The sequence below is a fragment of the Rana temporaria genome, chromosome 4 (genome assembly GCF_905171775.1).
Source record: "Rana temporaria chromosome 4, aRanTem1.1, whole genome shotgun sequence".
Classification (NCBI taxonomy): Eukaryota; Metazoa; Chordata; class Amphibia; order Anura; family Ranidae; genus Rana; species Rana temporaria.
Window position 1 is genome coordinate 342865106 of NC_053492.1, and position 20321 is coordinate 342885426.

Here is a 20321-nt window from a genome sequence, read left to right on the forward strand (position 1 = left end):
CTGGGAGCGATACTTTTTTGAATGTAAAAATACTCTTTTCAAAACTCCTTATAAAACGAAAGTCGGTGGCAAGTAAAAATAGGATGCTCCTGAGGATAGAAGAGTATCTGAGGTCTCTTGTCTCCGGTATATATCGGATATGCTGCTTTTGGTATAGGTTAAAGGAATAAAAAAAAAAAACGAATATGGCAGCGTTAAAAATAGTCAGGTACGTCCTGGCCCTGGGCTTCCCGGAATTTATTCCACTTTGGGCACATGGTAGACCCGGGTCCCGTAAGCTGCTAGCATTCTCGGAGCTCCAAACGAAACATAACCTACCCAAACAGGTGTTCTACAGCTACTTACAGATAAGACACTATGCCCAATACATAGCCCCGAGACTCCAATTCTCACAGCCATCCCCATTTGAACGTATTGTTCTGGAGGGACGCCACAGATGGGGACTGATTGCTGACATATACCAGATCCTAAATGCGTACGATTTGCCAGGGCGGGGGAAGCACGCTTACATGTTACAGTGGGAGAGAGAGTTGGGAGAGGCTCTCCCGATGGAGGCCTGGCGGGCCGTTTGGAGACAGGCTGCTAAATCCTCCCTGAATACAGGGAGAATTCCTACATGATCCTTTTTTACTGGTACCAGACCCCAGATATACTCCACAAAATGTACCCCCCCCACCCCTGACCGCTGTTGGCGTTGCCATCAAGACAGGGGCTCTCTCTTCCACATCTATTGGGCCCCTTATTGCTCTGTTCTGGCAATCTATGCAACAGTTAGGCCGTGTACACACGTTCGGTCCAAACCGATGAAAACGGACTAAAGGACCTTTTCATCGGTCCAAACCGATTGTGTGTGGGCCCCATCGGTCAGTTATCCTTCAGTCCAAAATTTTAGAACTTGCTTTAAAATTGAACCGATGGACGCCTAACGGATAGGTCAAAACCGATGGTTAGTATGCAAAAGCATCGGTTAAAAACCCGCACATGCTCAGAATCAAGTGGACGCATGCTTGGAAGCATTGAACTTCTCTGCACGTCGTTGTGCTTTAGGTCACCGCATTGGACTTGATTGTTTTTTTAACTGATGGTGTGTAGGCACGTCAGACCATCAGTCAGCTTCATCGGTAAACGGATGAAGTCGGCCATTTTGAATCCAACTTTTGTTTTTTCAATAGGAAGAGGGTCATGTGACACAACAAACTTATTCGGAATTTCACAAGAAAAACAATGGTGTGCTTGGTTTTAACGTAACTTTATTCTTTCTTGAGTTATTTACAAGTTTCTGACCACTTATAAAATGTGTTCAATGTGCTCTCCAGTGACATGCGGCGAGTGCTACGCTGTGGGCTCTTGCTGAATGAAGCTAGGACAGCCACTGATGTTTCTTCATTAGTGACAGATTTCATGCGTTCACATTTTGGCAAATCCATCACTGAACCAGTTTGACGAAACTTGGCAAGCAGTTTGCTAACTGTAGCATGGGAGATGGGTGGTCTCGTAGGCTGTCTTGCATTGAAATCTGCTGCAATGACCTGGTTACTGCGTTCACCAGACATCAACACAATTTCTATCCGCTCTGCACGTGTTAACCTCGGCGACATGTCATGTATGTTAAAACCAAGCACACCATTGTTTTTCTTGTGAAATTCCGAATAAGTTTGATGTGTCACATGACCCTCTTCCTATTGAAAAAACAAAAGTTGGATTCAAAATGGCCGACTTCAAAATGGCCTCCATGGTCACCCCCCATCTTGAAAAGTTTCCCCCCTCACATATACTAATGTGCCACAAACAGGAAGTTAATATCAGCGACCATTCCCATTTTATTAAGGGGTGTATCCATATAAATGGCCCACCCTGTAGAATAGACCATATCCTGCTGGATCATCGGCTACTTGAGGGACTGAGAAGGGTAGAAATAAAATCAATAACGCTCTCTGACCATGCCCCGGTGGAGATGTCCCTGGATATAGGGGAGATCCCGGCTGGTCAGAGAGTATGGAGAATAGACAAATCTCTCTTAAACGACACTAAGATAGCTGATGACCTAGAAAAGGATATGTGTCTCTTTAACCACTTGACCACTGGGCACGAAAACCCCCTTAATCACCAGACCAATTTTCAGCTTTCGGTGCTCTCACATTTTGAATGACAATAACTCAGTCATACAACACTGTAACCAAATTAAATTTTTGTCCTTTTTTTCCCACAAATAGAGCTTTCTTTTGGTGGTATTTGATCACCTCTGCGGTTTTTATTTTTTTCGCTATAAATGAAAAAATAAAGAAAATGTTGTAAAAAAATGAATTTTTCTTCATTTTTCTATTATAAAATTTTGCAAAAAATAAAAATTTCTTCATAAATTTGGCCTAAAATGTATACTGCTACATCTCTTTGGTAAAAAAAAAAAAAAAATTGGTTATTATTTAGTCTGGGTGAAAGTTATAGGGTCTACAAGCTATGGTACCAATTACTGAAAATTTATCAATTTGATCACACCTGAAGTACTGACAGCCTCTCTCGTTTCTTGAGACCCTAACATGCCAGTAAAGTACAAATACCCCCCAAATGACCCCTTTTTGGAAAGAAGACATTCCAAGGTATTTAGAAAGAGGCAGGGTGAGTTTTTTGAAGTTGTAATTTTTTCCCACAATTCTTTGCAAAATCAAGATTTTTTTTTTTCACAAAATGTTCATATTCGCAGGTTATTTCTCACACACACAGCATATGCATACCACAAATTACACCCCAAAACACATTTTGCTATTCCTCCTGAGTATGGCGATACCACATGTGTGAGATTTTTACACAACGTGACCACATACAGAGGCCCAACATGCAGGGAGCACCATCAGGCGTTTTGGAGCACCCAGGCCAATTCTGACATTCCTCTCCTACATGGAAAAATCATCATTTATTTGCTAGAAAATTGCATAGAACCCCAAAACATTATATATATGCTTTTTTAGCAAAAATCCTAGAGAATATAATGGCGGTCGTTGCAACTTTTTATCGCGCATGTTATTTTCTCAGCAATTTTTCTAATGCGTTTTTTTGGAAATAAAACGGTTTTGTGCTTTAAAAAAAAAAACATTAAAGTTAGCCCAATGTTTTTGCATAATATGAAAGATGAAGTTACGCCGAGTCGATAGATACCCAACATGTCACCCTTCAAAATTGTACACGCTTGTGGAATGGTGCCAAACTTCGCTACTTAAAAATCCCCATAGGTGACGCTTTAAATATTTTTACTGGTTACATCTTTTTAGTTGGAGAAGAGCTCTAGGGCCAAAATTATTGCTCTCCCTCTAACGTTCGCAGCGATACCTCACGTGTGGTTTGAACACCGTTTTCATATGTGGGTGGGACTTACGAGTGCGGTCGCTTCTGTATACGAGCACACGGGAACAGGGGCGCTTTCATTTATTTATTTTTTTTCTATTCATTTTACTTTATTTGAGTTGACATGACATGTTTTTCCCCAAAAATAAATGTTTTGATCACTTTTATTCCAATTACAAGGAATGTAAACATCCCTTGTAATAGGAATATAGCATGACAGGTCCTCTTTACAGTGAGATATGGGGTCAATAAGACCCCACATCTCACCTCTAGGCTGGGAAGCCTGAAAAAAAAAACGATCCTGGCTTCGATCGTAGCGGTGAGTCGGAAGAAGCACCGGAGGGAGAAGGGAGGGGGGACGTCCCCTTTCGCCTCCTGTAAGAACAATCAAGAGGTGTAACAGCCGCCATGATTATTCTTATGGTGTAGAGAATCGCCGACTGAAAAAGATGATCTCTGTATGATGCCTGTAGGTGCAGGCATCATTCAGATATCCCTGCACAAAGTCAAGGACGTTATATGAAGGCCGGCGGGCAGCAAGTGGTTAAAACACATTTTTTTTGTATTGCAGAGTATTGTGCGGGGGGTATTGCAGAGTATTGGTGCGGGGGAACTGCAGAGTATTGGTGCGGGGGTACTGCAGAGTATTGGTGCGGGGGTACTGCAGAGTATTGGTGCGGGGGTACTGCAGAGTATTAGTGCGGGGGTGATTGCAGAGTATTTGTGGGGGTATTGCAGAGCATTGTGCGGGGTATTGCAGAGCATTGTGCGGGGGTATTGCAGAGCATTGTGCGGGGGTATTGCAGAGCATTGTGCGGGGGTATTGCAGAGTATTGGCGCGGGGGGTATTGCAGAGTATTGGTGCGGGGGTATTGCAGAGTATTGGCGCGGGGGGTATTGCAGAGTATTAGCGCAGGGGGTATTGCAGAGTATTGCAGGGGTACTGCACAGTATTGCAGGGGTACTGCACAGTATTGCAGGGGTACTGCACAGTATTGCAGGGGGTATTGCAGAGTATTGCAGGGGGTATTGCAGGGGGTATTGCAAAGAATTGCAGGGGGTATTGCAGAGTATTGCAGGGGGTATTGCAGAGTATTGCAGGGGGTATTGCAGAGTATGGCAGGGGGTATTGCAGAGTATGGCAGGGGGTATTGCAGAGTATTGCAGGGGGTATTACAGAGTATGGCAAAGGGTATTGCAGAGTATGGCAGTGGGTATTGCAGAGTATGGCAGGGGGTATTGCAGAGTATGGCAGGGGGTATTGCAGAGTATGGCAAAGGGTATTGCAGAGTATGGCAAAGGGTATTGCAGAGTATGGCAGGGGGTATTGCAGAGTATGGCAGGGGGTATTGCAGAGTATGGCAGGGGGTATTTCAGAGTATGGCAGGGGGTATTTCAGAGTATGGCAGGGGGTATTGCAGAGTATGGCAGGGGGTATTGCAGAGTATGGCAGGGGGTATTGCAGAGTATGGCAGGGGGTATTGCAGAGTATGGCAGGGATGGCTGAGCAGGGATGGATGGATCTGTGACTGCAATAGTCACAGATCCATCCACAGCGCTGCTGACACCCGCGCTCCCCCCTCTCACAATGTACCGATCGGTACAGAGAGAGGAGGGAGGAACCAGTGTCATCAAATGACGCTGGTTTGTTTACATGTGATCACTCCGTCATTGGACGGAGCGATCACGTGGTAAACCGCCGCTATCAGCGGCAATTTACCGTGATCCCTGATCCGCCGGGTCCGGAGGACCCGGCGTTCACGGAGATTCCCGTGTGCGCGCCCCAGAGGGCGCGCGGGAGCGCGATTCTGGGAGGACGTCCATGGACGTCCTCCCAGAGTTAAGCAACCACTTTGCCGCCGTATTATGACGGTCAGCGGTGAGCAGGTGGTTAAAGAAAATTACATAGAAAATGTTGCCCCATCGATCTTATGGGAAACACATAAAGTTTATATGAGAGGGAGGCTGATAGCAGAAAAGGCTAAGGAGGAAGAAAATCAGACAGGCCCAGACACAAACCTTATTAGAAGAAATCCAGGGCCTAGAACAGAAACAAAGAAATACAGAAAGAGCAATCTTTGATATTACTAACTGGGAAAAGACAAAAGCTTTGGGATTTAATTGAACAGGAAACTAAATAGGTATTTGATAATATGAATAAGAAATGTTATGCCATGGGGAATAAACGCAGGAAACTTCTAGCAAGGACTATAAAACCTAGAAACACGCATAATTTCTTCTTAAAAATGACAGATAAGAATGGAGATATGAGACATTCTACTAAAGATATAACAAACATTTTTCAAGAGATATGGGAAAACCCTTATACCGTTCTTCCAGGAGTATATAAACTTCATAGGGGGAGGCGTGATAATGCGTGAGGAAGCTTTGGGAACCCACATAACTCTTATAGGGAAGGAAGATAAAGATTCTTCATTATGTGCTAGTTATAGGTCTATATCTTAGATCAATGTTGACATAAAGATCTATTCGAAAATAGAATAAGACCTTTTATGTCAGGGCTGATAGAAAACGATCAGGCAGGGTTCATACCTGGGACGGAAACTGTCCTAAGAGCACTATTTTTTATACAAAAAGCTAAAAAGAGTAAGGAACCAGTGTTGTTTCTGTTATTAGATGCCGAAAAAAGGCGTTTTACAGACTGGACTGGGAATTTATGCTAGCAACACTGAGACACATAGGATTGGGCCCTAATATGCTTAGGTGGCATTGTATTCAAAACCCTCAGGTGCGGGTGAACAGTACACTTTTGGATGGTCTCCCACTATTTAATGGGACCCGCCAGGGATGCCCGCTTTCGCCCCTTCTGTTTGTTCTTTTCTTTAGAGCCATTATTAGCAACCATACAAATTAATCAGGAGCTAGAGCTTATGTTCCCTCCCACCCACCTTCATCCCCTCTATGTATCAAATCCTAGGCAGACATTACCAAAGATCATAGCGGAATATGAAAAATATGGTGAGATTTCAAACCTAAAAATTAATAAGGATATACTCAGTATTTCATTTTGACTAGACCTAGACAAGAGGGAGGATTGTATCTACCAGATTTTAAAAGATACTACGAGGTAGCCGTACTAAAGAGGATAACTGACTGGTTTCAGGAGGAGGGACAAAAAAAGTGGGTAGAAGTAGAAGAAAGCCTAAGTAAAAAAGATCTGGGAAAGAGAATATGGATCTCAAAGCAATATAGAGGCTATATAAAGCAATACTCATCAGTATTTATATGCCTCTACTGAGGAGACTTTAACCACTCCCCGCCCGGTCCATAGGGGATTTACGTCCGGGAAGTGGTTCTGAAATCCTGACTGGACGTCCATGGACGTCCTGCAGGATTTAATGCCGCATGCACCCGTGGGGTCACGCGGCGATCGGTGATGCGGGGTGTCAGTCTGACACCCTGCATCTCCGATCTCGGTAAAGAGCCTCCGGCGGAGGCTCTTTACCACGTGATCAGCCGTGTCCAATCACGGCTGATCACGATGTAAACAGGAAGAGCCGTTGATGGCTCTTCCTCACTCGCGTCTGACAGTCGCGAGTGGAGGAGAGCCGATCGGCGGCTCTCCTGACAGGGGGGGGTTCGCGCTGATTGTTTATCAGCGCAGCCCCCCCCTCGGATCACCACACTGGACCACCAGGGAAGGTAAAAAAAAAAAAAGGGGGCAAAAAATAAAAGTCAATGAAAAAAAAAAAGCAGTAAAAAATAAAAAAGATGCCAATCAGTGCCCACAAATGGGCACTGACTGGCAACATGAATAAATCAGTGCTGCCCCACAGTGTCCATCAGTGCCACCCCAGTGTCCATCAGTGTCACCCCACAGTGTCCATCAGTGCCACCCCACAGTGCCCATGCATGCCCAGTGCCCACCTATCAGTGCCCATCTGTGCCACCCATAAGTATCCATCAGTGCCACCCATAAGTGCCGCCCATGAGTGCCCATCTGTGCCGCCTATAAGTGCCCAGTGCCGCAGATGAGTGTCCATCAGTGCCGCCCATGAGTGCCCATCAGTGCCGCCCATCAGTGCCACCTATGCGTGCCCATCAGTGCCGCATACCAGCGCCGCCAATCAGTGCCACCTCATCTGTGCCCATCAGTACTACCTCATCGATGTCCATCAGTGCCGCCATATCAGTGCCCGTAATTGAAAGAGAAAAACGTATTTACAAAAAAAATTACAGAAAAAAATAAAAACGTATTTTTTTCAAATCTTTCAGTCTTTTTTTAGTTGTTGCGCAAAAAAAAAAAACGCAGAGGTGATCAAATACTACCAAAAGAAAGCTCTATTTGTGGGGAAAAAAAGACGCCAATTTTGTTTGGGCACAGTGTAGCATGACCGCGCAATTGCCATTCAAAGTGCGACAGTGCTGAAAGCTGAAAATTGGCTTGGGCGGGAAGGTGCGTAAGTGCCTGGTATGGAAAGGGTTAAAAATTTAGCTAGGACTGCAGAATGCAGAGAGCCTTGGCGAGGCCTGCAGCTTGACCATGTATTTGCAAATGCGTGCAACCTATCCTTTTTTTTTAAATGCACACAGTTAGACAGTTGAATTTGGTTTGCTGTTTGGGTGGTAAGTGTGAGCCTGGTTATTATGTATACAACTTTATTTATACTTATTTTTTGCTTAAAAAACGCATCTCATTCAAAGTCCCAAAAACTCCCCCTTCTTTTATCCAACCGGGATGGGGGCGTATGTTTTTCATATGCCTCATTTAACTACTTCCCCACCGCTCCATAGACAAAAGACGTCTACAGAGCGGTGGAGTTATTCCGGGACGACGTCCCTGGGACGTCCTCCCAGAATGCTTCACTCGCGCGCCCCCTGCGGCGCGCTCCCAGAAGCATCTGTGAGCGCCGGGTCTAGAAGACCCGGCGCATCACAGATCGCGGTAAATCGCCGCTGATAGCGGCGGTTTACCACGTGATCGCTCCGTCAAATGACGGAGCGATCACTTGTAAACAAACCGGCGTCATGTAATGACGCCGGTTCCTCCCTCTCCTCTCTGTACCGATCGGTACAGTGTGAGAGGAGAGGGGGGAGAGCGGCAGCAGCAGCAGCTGCTGTGGGATGGATCTGTGACAAATGCAGTCACAGATCCATCCCTCCCTCCCTGTGCAATACTCTGCAATAAATAACACCCATACTCTGCAATACCCCCCACACTCTGCAATACCCCCCACACTCTGCAATACCCCCCACACTCTGCAATACCACCAATACTCTGCAATACCCCCCACACTCTGCAATACCCCCCACACTCTGCAATACCCCCCACACTCTGCAATACCCCCCACACTCTGCAATACCCCCCATACTCTGCAATACCCCAAACTACTCTGCAATACCCCCCATACTCCGCAATACCTGCTAATATGACAGAAACGAGAATTTTATTTTTTATTTTTACAGAATTTTCAGTGTTTTTTCTTTTATAGCGCAAAAAATAAAAACCGCAGAGGTGATCAAATACCACCAAAAGAAAGCTCTATTTGTGGGAAAAAAAGGACAAAAATTTCAGATGGGCACAATGTTGTATGACTGAGTAATTCTCATTCAAATTGTGAGAGCACCGAAAGCTGAAAATTGGTCTGGTGAGGAAGGGGGTTTAAGTGCCCAGTGGTGAAGAGGTTAAAGTCCCAATCTTCGTTTTCTTTAAAGCAATATAGAGGCTTCTCTCAAGAGACACCATCAATAACAAAAGAAACCTTTAGAATATGGGACAGAGCATGTAAAATACAAAAATGGCCCCACAATAGCCTGCTGTTGGCCCTTATGGGTACAGATAGAGGTGGACTGACCATTCGGGCTCTCGGGCACTGCCTGAGGGCCCCATGCCACTAGGGGGCCCCATCAGGGTTGCCAGCCTAAATAAAACCAGGGACAGATTATAGCTTCCCCGCCGACGCATGCTCGGAAGCATTGAACTTCATTTTTCTCAGCATGTCGTAGTGTTTTACGTCACCGCGTTCTGACACAAAAGTTTTTTTAACTGATGGTGTACAAGACTGATGAAAGTCAGCTTCATCGGATATCTGATGAAAAAATCCATTGGTCCGTTTTCATCGGATGAACCGATCGTGTGTACAGGGCATTACGCTAGGAATCCTAAGGGGAATATATTTCCCCCTCCTTTTTTTTGGTTTATACATTAATTCCTAGAGATAGATTAATATGATTTGTACACTTGCACTAAGAACCCCTATTGGGATCGGGGAAGGAGGGAGTAGGGCGACCTTATATGCTCTTCTCCCCTCTATTTAATTTTTTAAAAATGTTTTCCTCTTTCTTTCTTTCTTCTCTCCTTCTCTTTTGCAAATATTTGCATTGGCTTTTAAAGGACATTTGTCATTATGTACCTGCATTTCTGTGTGGATTGATTTCATTTTTTTTGTTTTATCTTAAATATATAATATAAGAGGGCTCCTCTTCCCTGGGTTTCTCTTTCCCTCTGGCTCTATTCTGTCCCTTCCCTTCCTACCTCTATCCTCCTCTTTCCTATCCTCGTCTCCCTTAAACGGTGGATTAAGAATATAGGGGATAAAGGGCTAGGAATAGTTTACATAGGATAAGTGGATCTCCCAGTATAATTACTATTAATATCAGCCTAATTATATGAAGGGGTTGTATTGAGACCGTACATGTTTGTTTTATCTGTGTTTTAAGTACTTTTGTATTGTAACATCTGTAATGTAATGTTGAAAAAGATTAATAAAGAGAAATTTGAAAGACCACTGGTTGAACGAAAAATAAAAAATAAAACTCGGTGTATACCCAGCTTTAGAATCCCTTTCTGGTGTATGTACCAAAGTCCTCCAGCAGCAGACTCTCTTAGGTGTAAAGCTAAGCACAGATTGCACAGACCAGGAGTAATAAAACTATAACATGTAATCTACTTACATCTGGAATTCTGGATTACAATTAAAATAGTGGCATTCTGTATTCCAACTGTTATTAGAAACAGGGGTTGATTTACCGGTACTAAAAGCAAATGGGTTGTTCACTGTGCCACTCTACTCTGTGGAATGGAGTGTCATATTTTTTAGGGCTGTGCAAATTAACTTTTAATTCATCGATTAATCTTTAATTTTTTTGATCGATCAAAATCTTTTTGATCGATTAAAATTCTTTTGATTGGTACTCACCTCTCCGCCGGCTTCTGGGCCTTCAGGGAGGTCTGTCGGAGATCCAGTAACGTCACGGACACCGGCGGGGCTTGCCGTGTCCATCTGAAGGGCTCCTTTGCTGTGCCTTCATATCTGCATGTCGGCGGGACCTTACTATCTGCCACACGCAAGGGCTGTTACACTTCCCTCTATCAACCTGGGATTCTACAGCCATCCACTGGGAGTTGTGATAGTTCCCTTCACAGGACATCTACATGCCGACGGACTGATGTTAACCTCTCCTCAACTGGATTCAGAAGTGGTATCGTTGTACACATTTTTACACCAGTATCATACTTAGCTACATTTTTATGACTGCTTTTGGTACCGTTTGGTATTACTCGCACCATTTTTACAGTTTATGCAGCTACATCGATTTTATCTCCAGTGCAATATTTACTGGAAATCAGCCTGCAAGGAGATCAGCTTAAAGTAGTTGGATCTGTATGTGCGTTATAATTAATCGAAATTAGTCGATTAATCGATAAAAAAAAAAAAACGATTAATCGAACAGAAAAATTTTGATCAGTAACAGCCCTAATATTTTTGCATTGGTCCCCTATGTCCTTTGTTCGACAATCCCTTTACTATTAGCATTACAAATTTACAAAATTTATTTTCAGGATTTGTCCCCCTTGGGCTTCGATGGTGTTTGGGGAACATTTTAATTTTTACTTTTTAAACTATTTGGCGAACTTCAATCGAACCAAATTAAAACTCATTCAGCTCATCACTCCTGTAGACCAATATGCAACAAAGATGAGGCAGATAACTGCAATATGTCAAAGGATATCCATATACCTCCAAACTTTCTGAGATTGCAATGAGGGATAGCTATTAGCAAAAACATTTTGGTATTAGACACCCCCTGACATGCTCCCCTTAAAAGTAGAATTGTACCAAAAAAAATGGTTGAAACCACAAGTGCTTTTTTTACCCCAGCTATTCCTTTAATAATAGCTTTTGGAATTTACAAACACAGAAATTTTAGAATTGGATAAAGGTTTAGCACTATAACATGCTTTTTGATAGCTAAATAATGCTTTTTATATACAACTATATAAATTTAGACCAAAATAAGAGACAAGTGAGAAGGAAAGAGGGACTTTGTTCCGAATGAGAGAGCTATGTATCCATGCGAGAAAAAAAAATGCTCAGAGTTGACTTACAATAGACTTGTGAAGAAGTCAGGCACCCACAAAGCTTCAAGTGCAAACAATTTAAGATTGCAAGGCAGAGATGAAGACTGAACGTTATACTGAAAAAACAGCCCCAGAAAGGAGTACAAACATGAGAGCACAAATCAACAGAGGTCTAATAATTGGATGTTAATATTGTGAAGTGGCCAAACACCAAGGGCTGTGAGCGCTGTCCTGCTTATAGGGGAAACATGCACTAAATGAAAAACTAAATCATTTTGCGAAAGCCTGCAGGAAGACAAGAGAAATAATACAAATGGCTACAGAGAGTGAAAACAGCAGCTCTGAGAAATCACTGCTCGCTGTTATACATTAAATAGGATCAGTCAAGTACCACCTGATCATAGTGGTTTGTACCACTAAAGCTCAGCAGCAGCAGAAAAACAAGCAATCGAATACTCTACCAGCTAGATAGATTTCTTCTAAAGGTCCAAGCGGTACTGATACACAAACTGTTAGCAAAATGTAGCAAGCAACAATCTCTGAAAACAAAAAAATAAAACATAGCATGCGACTTGGTTCTACATTCATAAGGTTTTTTTCCACCATATTGCATTCTGTGCATTAAAGCAGAACTATAGGCAAAACTTGTCCCATAGCCTAAACAGTGAGAGCAAATCCCTTTGAATTAAGGGAATCCCTTGGGATCCCCTAAGTTACCAGAACTAGTGTCCCTATTGGAAGATTTGCTCTCTATTACTGTTCTAGGTACATCCCAAAATGTGGGATTTTCTTTTTCTTTACTTTTAAATAATAATCGTAAACAGGACAAATAGAGAGAGTGAATCTCCGTAAAGGAGGCACAGAGCGCAATAAAAACAGGTGTGCTAATCCCTCTCTACTCTGTCCAATACATTAAATATAAATTGCCTTTATAATTTCACCTTTTAGTCTCTTACATGCTTGACTTGACGGAGAGCAGCAGGGGCCATTGGCTCTTGCCACTGTGTGTCAAATCCTGTGAAAAGGAAGTAGGGGGCAGGGCCGAGCCACAGTGTGTGTCTCAATTAACACAAAGTGTCTGGCTCACAAGTGTGCCACCATAGGAAGCAGCTTTCCATGGTGACACAGAGGAAAAGAAGCCTGAAGCACCAGCGGGGGGAACCCAGAAGAGGAGATATGGACCTGATCTGTGCAATACCATTGCACAGAGCAGGTTAATACAAATTTTTATTTCAAGAAAAAAATGAAACTTTACAATCACTTTAAGGGGAGAGCTATGGAATGGGAGGGGGTTGGAAATAAGCTAGGGCATAGGAATGTACACATTGGGAGTATTTTGGCCAGGCTTAATGGATGAGAGAAATGCCTACAGGTATGGCATACAATACTTTTACAATCCCCATAGTGTATTTAAAACTCCTGGGGCCTTTGTCTGCATGGGCTAGTTTAGGAAAAAAAGGGAACATAGGGGCAGATTCTCGTAGATCGGCGTAAATGTCGGCGGGCGTAACGTATCTCATTTACGTTACGCCGCCGCAAGTTTTACAGGCAAGTGCTTTATTCACAAAGAACTTGCGTGTAAAGTTGCGGCGGCGTAGCGTAATTCACCCGGCGCAAGCCCGCCTAATTCAAATTAGGCAGGTAGGGGGCGTGTAGCATTTAACTTAAGCGCGTTCCCGCGCCAAACGTACTGCGCATGCGCCGTCCGAAAAATATCCCAGGGTGCATTGCTCCAAATGACATCGCAAGGAATCATTGGTTTCGACGTGAACGTAAATGGCGTCCAGCCCCATTCACGGACGACTTACGCAAACAACATAAATTTATAAATTTCGACGTGGGAACGACGGCCATACTTAAAGGGGAGTTCCAGCCAATATTTATGTTTATTAAAAGTCAGCAGCTACAAAAAGTGTAGCTGCTGGCTTTTAATAAACAGACACTTACCTGCTCCAGCGTTCCAGCGACGCGCCGGCCGGGGCTCCGCTCCTCTCCTACCCTCCCCGGCCGGCGTCTTCATTGTCACTGTGGGCACCCAGCCGTGACAGCTTTCGGCTTCACGGCCGGGCACCCACTGCGCATGCGCGAGCGGAACTGCGCATGCGCGAGCGGCGCGGCGCCGTCCGATTGGACAGGCGCTCGCCTACAGGGAGGGGCTTTAAAAAGGTGATTAAGCTAATCGCCTTTCCAGCCCCTCGGCGGAAGGAGGAAGTGGGACAGTCCCCTTCTCCTGAAGCCCCCACTCCCCCCCCAAAAAAATGACATGCCAAATGTGGCATGTAAGGGGGTGAGGAGTGGGATAAGCGGAAGTTCCATTTTTGGGTGGAACTCCGCTTTAACATTGGTTGCCCCTAGGGTTGCCAACTTATCCCTTTAATACAGAACACATATTAATTACACAGGTTCTGAGGCTAATTTAATGCAAATAAGGCACCAAGTGAGTTTAATTACCTCATTAATCAGCCACAGAACCTGTGTAATTAATATGTGTACTGTTTTAAAGGGATGAGTTGGCAACCCTAGTTGCCCCTCATATAGCAGGGGCAACTTTACGCCGGAAAAACCTAACGTAAACGTCGTAAATTCACTGCGTCGGCCGCGCGTACGTTCGGGAATTCGCGTATCTAGCTAATTTGCATACTCGACAGGGAAAACGACAGAGACGACACCTAGCGGACAAAAAAAAAATTGCATTTAAGATCCGACGGCGTAAGAGCCTTACCCCTGTCGGATCTAATGGATATCTATGCGTAAATAATTCTAAGAATCAGTCGCATAGATACGACGGCCCAGATTAGGACTTACGACGGCGTACATGGCGTTGCGCCGTCGTAAGCCCTTTGAGAATCTGGGCCATAGCCTTTAACACACACAAACATAAACACACTTATTGGGGAGCCTACGTATGAGAAAATTTAGCTTGCGATAAACATGTTATATATTGTCATGCACACCTGAGTGTGAGCAATAATTCTAGGGCCAATATTCACAGTTAACTCTAAAGTGATATTGTATTTGTGTACCCTAAATTTACCCCTTGGTGCATTTTTACTTAAAATTTGCAATGTATTCTCCAATATGTCTGCTTTCAAAAAATACAGGACTACATTTTTTTTTTTAAATGTGTGAAAAAAAAAATGCAAAACAGCTTTGCCTCTCGAACATGTTATTGAAAGGAATTATGTATGTTTAACGTTTTTAACTGCTTGCCGACTGCCGCACGCAGATGTACGTCGGCAGCATGGCACGGACAGACAAAGGGACGTATATATACGTCCCCTTTAAGAAGCGGCATTGTGGACGTGCATGCGTGTGCCCGCCTCAAGCTCCATGACTCTGACCGTGAGTCCCGAGGACTTGATGTCTGCAGGCATACCCGCGATCGTGTCGCGGTGAGAAAGAACGGGGAAATGCTGATGTAAACAAGCAGTTCCCCAGTCTTACTATTGACAGGACAGTGATCACCGCTCCCTGTAATTGGAAGCTGTGATCACTGTCGTGTCACACACAGCCCATCCCCCCTACAGTTAGAAGCACTCCCTAGGGCACACTTAACCACTTCAGCGCCACCTTGTGGTTAACCCCTTCACTACCAGTGTCATTTTCACAGTAGTCAGTGCATTTTTATAGCACTGATCGCTGTAAAAATGACAATGTGTCAAAAGTGTCTGATGTGTCCACCATAAAGTCGCAGTCACGATAAAAAATCGTAGATCGCCGCCATTACTAGTAAAAAAATAATAATAATGAAAATGCCATAATTCTATCCCCTATTTTGTAGACGCTATAACTTTTGCGCAAATCAATCAATATGCGTTTATTGCGATGTTTGTTACCAAAAATATGTAGAAGAATACATATCAGCCTAAACTGAGGAAAAAATGTTTTTTTATATGTTTTTGGGCATATTATAGCAAAAAGTAAAAAATATTGCATTTTTTTAAAAATTGTCGCTCTTTTTTTGTTTATAGCACAAAAAAAAAAAAAAACGCAGAGGTGATCAAATACCACCATAAGAAATCTCTATTTGTGGGAAAAAATAGGATTTTTGTAAAATCCTTTTCTCTGACGTTCATGGACGGACACAGCTCCTTAAATCTTGACAAGTGGGTTATGTTCCCTGTTTACAGGAGAGGACTAGGCAGAAACATGTTAGATAATTAAATACATGTTACATTAACAGAGTTGAACAGCCCCGCCCAGGGGGCGGTCCCTCCAGACATAACCCTCCTCACTGCAGCCTCAGTTCATAACAAGCAGTACAAACCTAAAAAGGAGGGGTGGGTGCTGTGTCCGTCCATGGACGTCAGAGAAAAGTATTTTACGGTACACCAAATCCTATTTTCTTTTATCGTCCATGGAGGGACACAGCTCCTTAAATCTTGACAAGTGGTATGTCCCCAAGCAGTGTCAAAAACTAGGGGTGGGAAATATATCAGTAAAACCAATTTTAACTTCACCCCAAAACAAGCAGAGCTCCTCAACGGAGGAGGTGCAACTTTAAACAGCCGCCGGCAAAAACTAGCGGCCGAAAAAAACACCATAAGATGCACTCACAGCAACCATGTAAATTCTGGAAAAAGCGTGAACAGACGAGCAAGTCGCCGCCTCGCACACCTGTGAGACCGACGCATGATGTTGGAAAAAAAAACCCAGGAAGCACCAATTGCCCTGGTCGAAAGTGCCTTGACCGGAAAGGGGGGCCCGCCCCTTAAGAACATAGGCCTGTATGACGGCCTGCCTGATCCACCGAGAAATGGTGGTTGACGAGACCGCCAGGCCCTTTTGTGGACCAGACACCGACACAAAAGAGAGTCAGAACTCCGAAACGGAGCCGTAGTAGGCTGGTACACCCACAAAGCGTGTACCACGCCTAAAGTATGAAAGGCCGAAACCTCCTTCGGAAGAAGGGAAGGTCGCGGGTGCACCATTACCTAATCCTTATGGAGGATCAAGCATGGCAGCTTGCAAGACAAGACCGCCAACTCAGAAACCCCTCTAACAGAGGTAAAGGCCACTAAAGGGGCCACCTTCTGAGATAGTGTCAAGAGAAAATCTCTCTGATGTTTCCAAAAGGAAGGTTCCTGAAGAACCGAGAGCACCAGAGTCAAAACTCATGGGGGAAGAGATGGGCCAAGAGGGGAAAGTATATGACAAATCCCCTGCACACAAAAAAGGGGCCCACCAGGGAACGGGCCGCAAAATGTCCACTGAAAGAACGCAGCCAAGGCTGAAATCTGCCCCAAACTGTGCTTTAAGCAATTTTTAGATCCACTCCAAGCTTTAAAAACAGCAGGACCCTGGACACCGAGTACGTCCATGGACGCCACTCCATCCCTTCGCACCAAGAGATGTAGGCCTGCCAGGTGCGACGGTAGATCCTCCGGAAGACTACGGTGCCCTCAGCATTGTTGAGATGACCGAGTCAGACAGACCCCGGTCACCTAAAGTCTGGCTTCCAATAACCATGTTGAGCAAGTCAGTGACTGTACAACAGGAGGAAGTATGGGACCTCGAGACAGAGGGACCTCCTGCCCTGGCAACTGCCAGGGTACCTCCGCTGCCAGTCGCGCAATATCGGCGCACCAAGGACGCTGAGGTCAATCTGGAGCGATTAGAATCATCAGGATCTCCTCAGCCTCCACTCTGTGGAGCAGCCGAGGAAGCAACTACCATGGAGGAATGGCAAAAAGTCGCCGATACAGACCCCACAGGGCCACCGGCGCGACTGACGCGTCTGTACCAGATCACTAGACTTGGTCAACAACTTCTACACCCTTGCGGCGGAGACGAGCGGCCAGGAGATCCATTCCCTGTGAGGCTCACCTCCTGCAAGGGAGCCGAAACACCCCAAGCACAAAGACCAGTCTGTCATGGTCTTACCTCTCTCCTGTCTCCTTCGTTTGACATGTGCTGGCGGCCATCTTGGTTTCTGGGACTCTTGTAGCCTCCCACCCTGCGGCTCCTCCTTCCCACTGGGAGGAGCTGGATGCCTGGCTCATATATATAGGAGGTCTGTGGCTTCAGTTCCTTGCTTGGTCCTCCTGTGTTCACATGCTTCTAAGACTGCTGCTGCTTCTGGTTCCGATCCTGGCTTCATCTGACTTCCCTGCTGGTTCCTGATCCTGGCTTCGTCTGACTTCCCTGCTGGTTCCTGATCCTGGCTTCGTCTGACTACCCTTCTGGTTCCTGACATCTGGCTTCGCAAGACTCTGCTTCGGTTTCACCATCCGTTTGGACTTTTGCTTTACAGCTTGATTTTCAATAAAGTCTTCTTATTTTCACTTATCTCTTGTTGTACGTCTGGTTCATGGTTCCGTAACATTAGGACCAAGCCATGAATTTTGACGGTACAGGGCCATCCTCGCTACCCACGCTGGTTGCCAGACTTGATCAGCAGGATTACCTGTTGGGTCAGTTCGCCGTGGCGTTGCAAACCCTGCTTGAACGCATGGTTCATTTCGCTCCCGTTGCCGATGGGTCGGTTGTCGCTCCTGGGCCCGCTCCTACTGCCGCTCCGGTTGTTGCGCCAGAGTCTACCCCGACACCTGTTGTTGCGCCTGCGGTGTTTCGGGTATGACCGGTTCTGCCCCCCTTCCACAGCGATTTGGGGGAGAGCCAACTCAGTGCCGAGGTTTCCTTAACCAAGTGGGCATTTATTTCGAGTTGCTGCCACATGCCTTTCCCACTGAGAGATCAAAGGTGGGCTTCTTGATCTCGCTGCTCTCGGACAAGGCCTTGGCCTGGGCCAGCCCTTTATGGGAGAACAACAATCCGGTGGTTGCCGAGTTTTCCGGTTTTGTTGCTTCTCTTCGGAAGGTATTCGATGTGCCGGCTCGCGCCGCCTCTGCTGCGAAGCTCCTTATGTCCGTCAGACAGGGTTCACGATCCGTAGCCGAATACGCCATTGAGTTTCGTACCCTGGCAGCAGAGGTGGGCTGGAATAATGAGGCTCTGGTCGCTGCTTTCTCTCATGGTCTCTCGGATGCCTTGAAGGATGAGGTTGCAACTAAGGACCTACCAGTGGAGCTCGAGGCTCTTATTTCTTTCCTGATTTTGATTGACACCAGACTCAGGGAGAGACCTTCCTTTAAGGAGAGCCTGTGGAGGCCTCCTAACAGTTTGGCGCCTACGTTTGCTGTCCCACCCGTGCCTCCCTCTCCTCCCACGCCTCCTGGGGTTGACTTGTCTGGGGGTGAACCCATGCAGCTGGGGTTTGCTCGCCTGTCCGAGGGGGAGAGGGTTCTCCGGAGACGCGAGGGCCGATGCATGTACTGTGGTCTCGGTGGGCATTTTCGGTTGGCATGTCCGAACCGTCCGGGAAACGCTCGCACCTGAGATCCTGTCGGGGGCAGATCTTGGGTGGAGTCTCCTCGTCCCCGGTTTCCCGTGTTGATAAACCACTGATCACTGTTGTCCTCTCCTGGGTCGGGGGTTCGGTGACGACCCAGGCGTTGGTGGACTCTGGTGCTGGTGGTTTTTTCATTGATAGTGAGTTCGCTGCCGCCAATTCCATTCCTCTGCAGGCTCGAGGTTCCCCGCTGGCTCTAGAGGCGATAGACGGCAGACCCCTCCAGCCGTCACACGTGACTCATGAGACCCTTCCAGTGGGGATAGCCATTGGTGCCGTTCACAGAGAGTCGGTCTGCTTCCAGGTTATTTCGTCTCCACACTACTCGGTGGTCTTGGGGTACCCCTGGCTCCAGAAGCATAATCCGACTTTTGACTGGAGATCGGCCGAGATCCTCTCATGGTCACCACAGTGTGGGACTAGTTGCATCCATGGGCCTGTCAAGTTGCTCTGTACTTCCTCGGACTCTCTGTTGCCTCCTGAATACGAGGAGTACCGGGATGTATTCGATAAGGTGCGCGCAGTTGCCCTACCTCCGCACCGCCCATACGATTGTGCCATAGAGTTACAACCTGGTGCCGTTCCTCCTCGCGGCAGGGTCTATCCACTGTCGGTTGCGGAGAATGAGGCCATGGAGGAGTACGTGATGGAGGCGCTGTCCCGTGGTCACATTCGCAAATCCTCGTCCCCGGCAGGGGCTGGATTTTTCTTTGTGAAAAAGAAGGGCGGTGAGTTGAGGCCTTGCATCGATTACAGGGGCCTTAATCGCATCACGATCAAGAACGCTTACCCGATACCCTTGATTTCTGAGCTGTTCGATCGCCTTAAGGGGGCCACGGTCTTTACCAAACTCGACTTGAGGGCGGCATATAACCTGGTAAGGATCAAGGCGGGCGATGAGTGGAAGACCGCGTTTAACACCAGGACCGGTCATTATGAATCCTTGGTTATGCCCTTTGGGTTGTGCAATGCGCCCGCAGTCTTTCAGGAATTCATCAACGATGTTTTCCGTGACCTGTTGCAGCAGTGTGTGGTGGTCTATTTGGATGACATCTTGGTATACTCTGAATCCATGGAGGCCCACATTCTGGATGTCAAGCGAGTGTTGCAACGGTTACGAGAGAACAAGCTGTTCGGTAAGCTTGAGAAATGCGAATTTCACCGATCCCAGGTAACCTTCTTAGGGTTCTCCATGGACCCTGAGAAGGTTTCGGCTGTCTTACAGTGGCCTCAGCCCAGTGGTCTTCGTTCCTTGCAGCGCTTTTTGGGCTTCGCCAATTATTATCGGAAGATCATCAGGGACTTCTC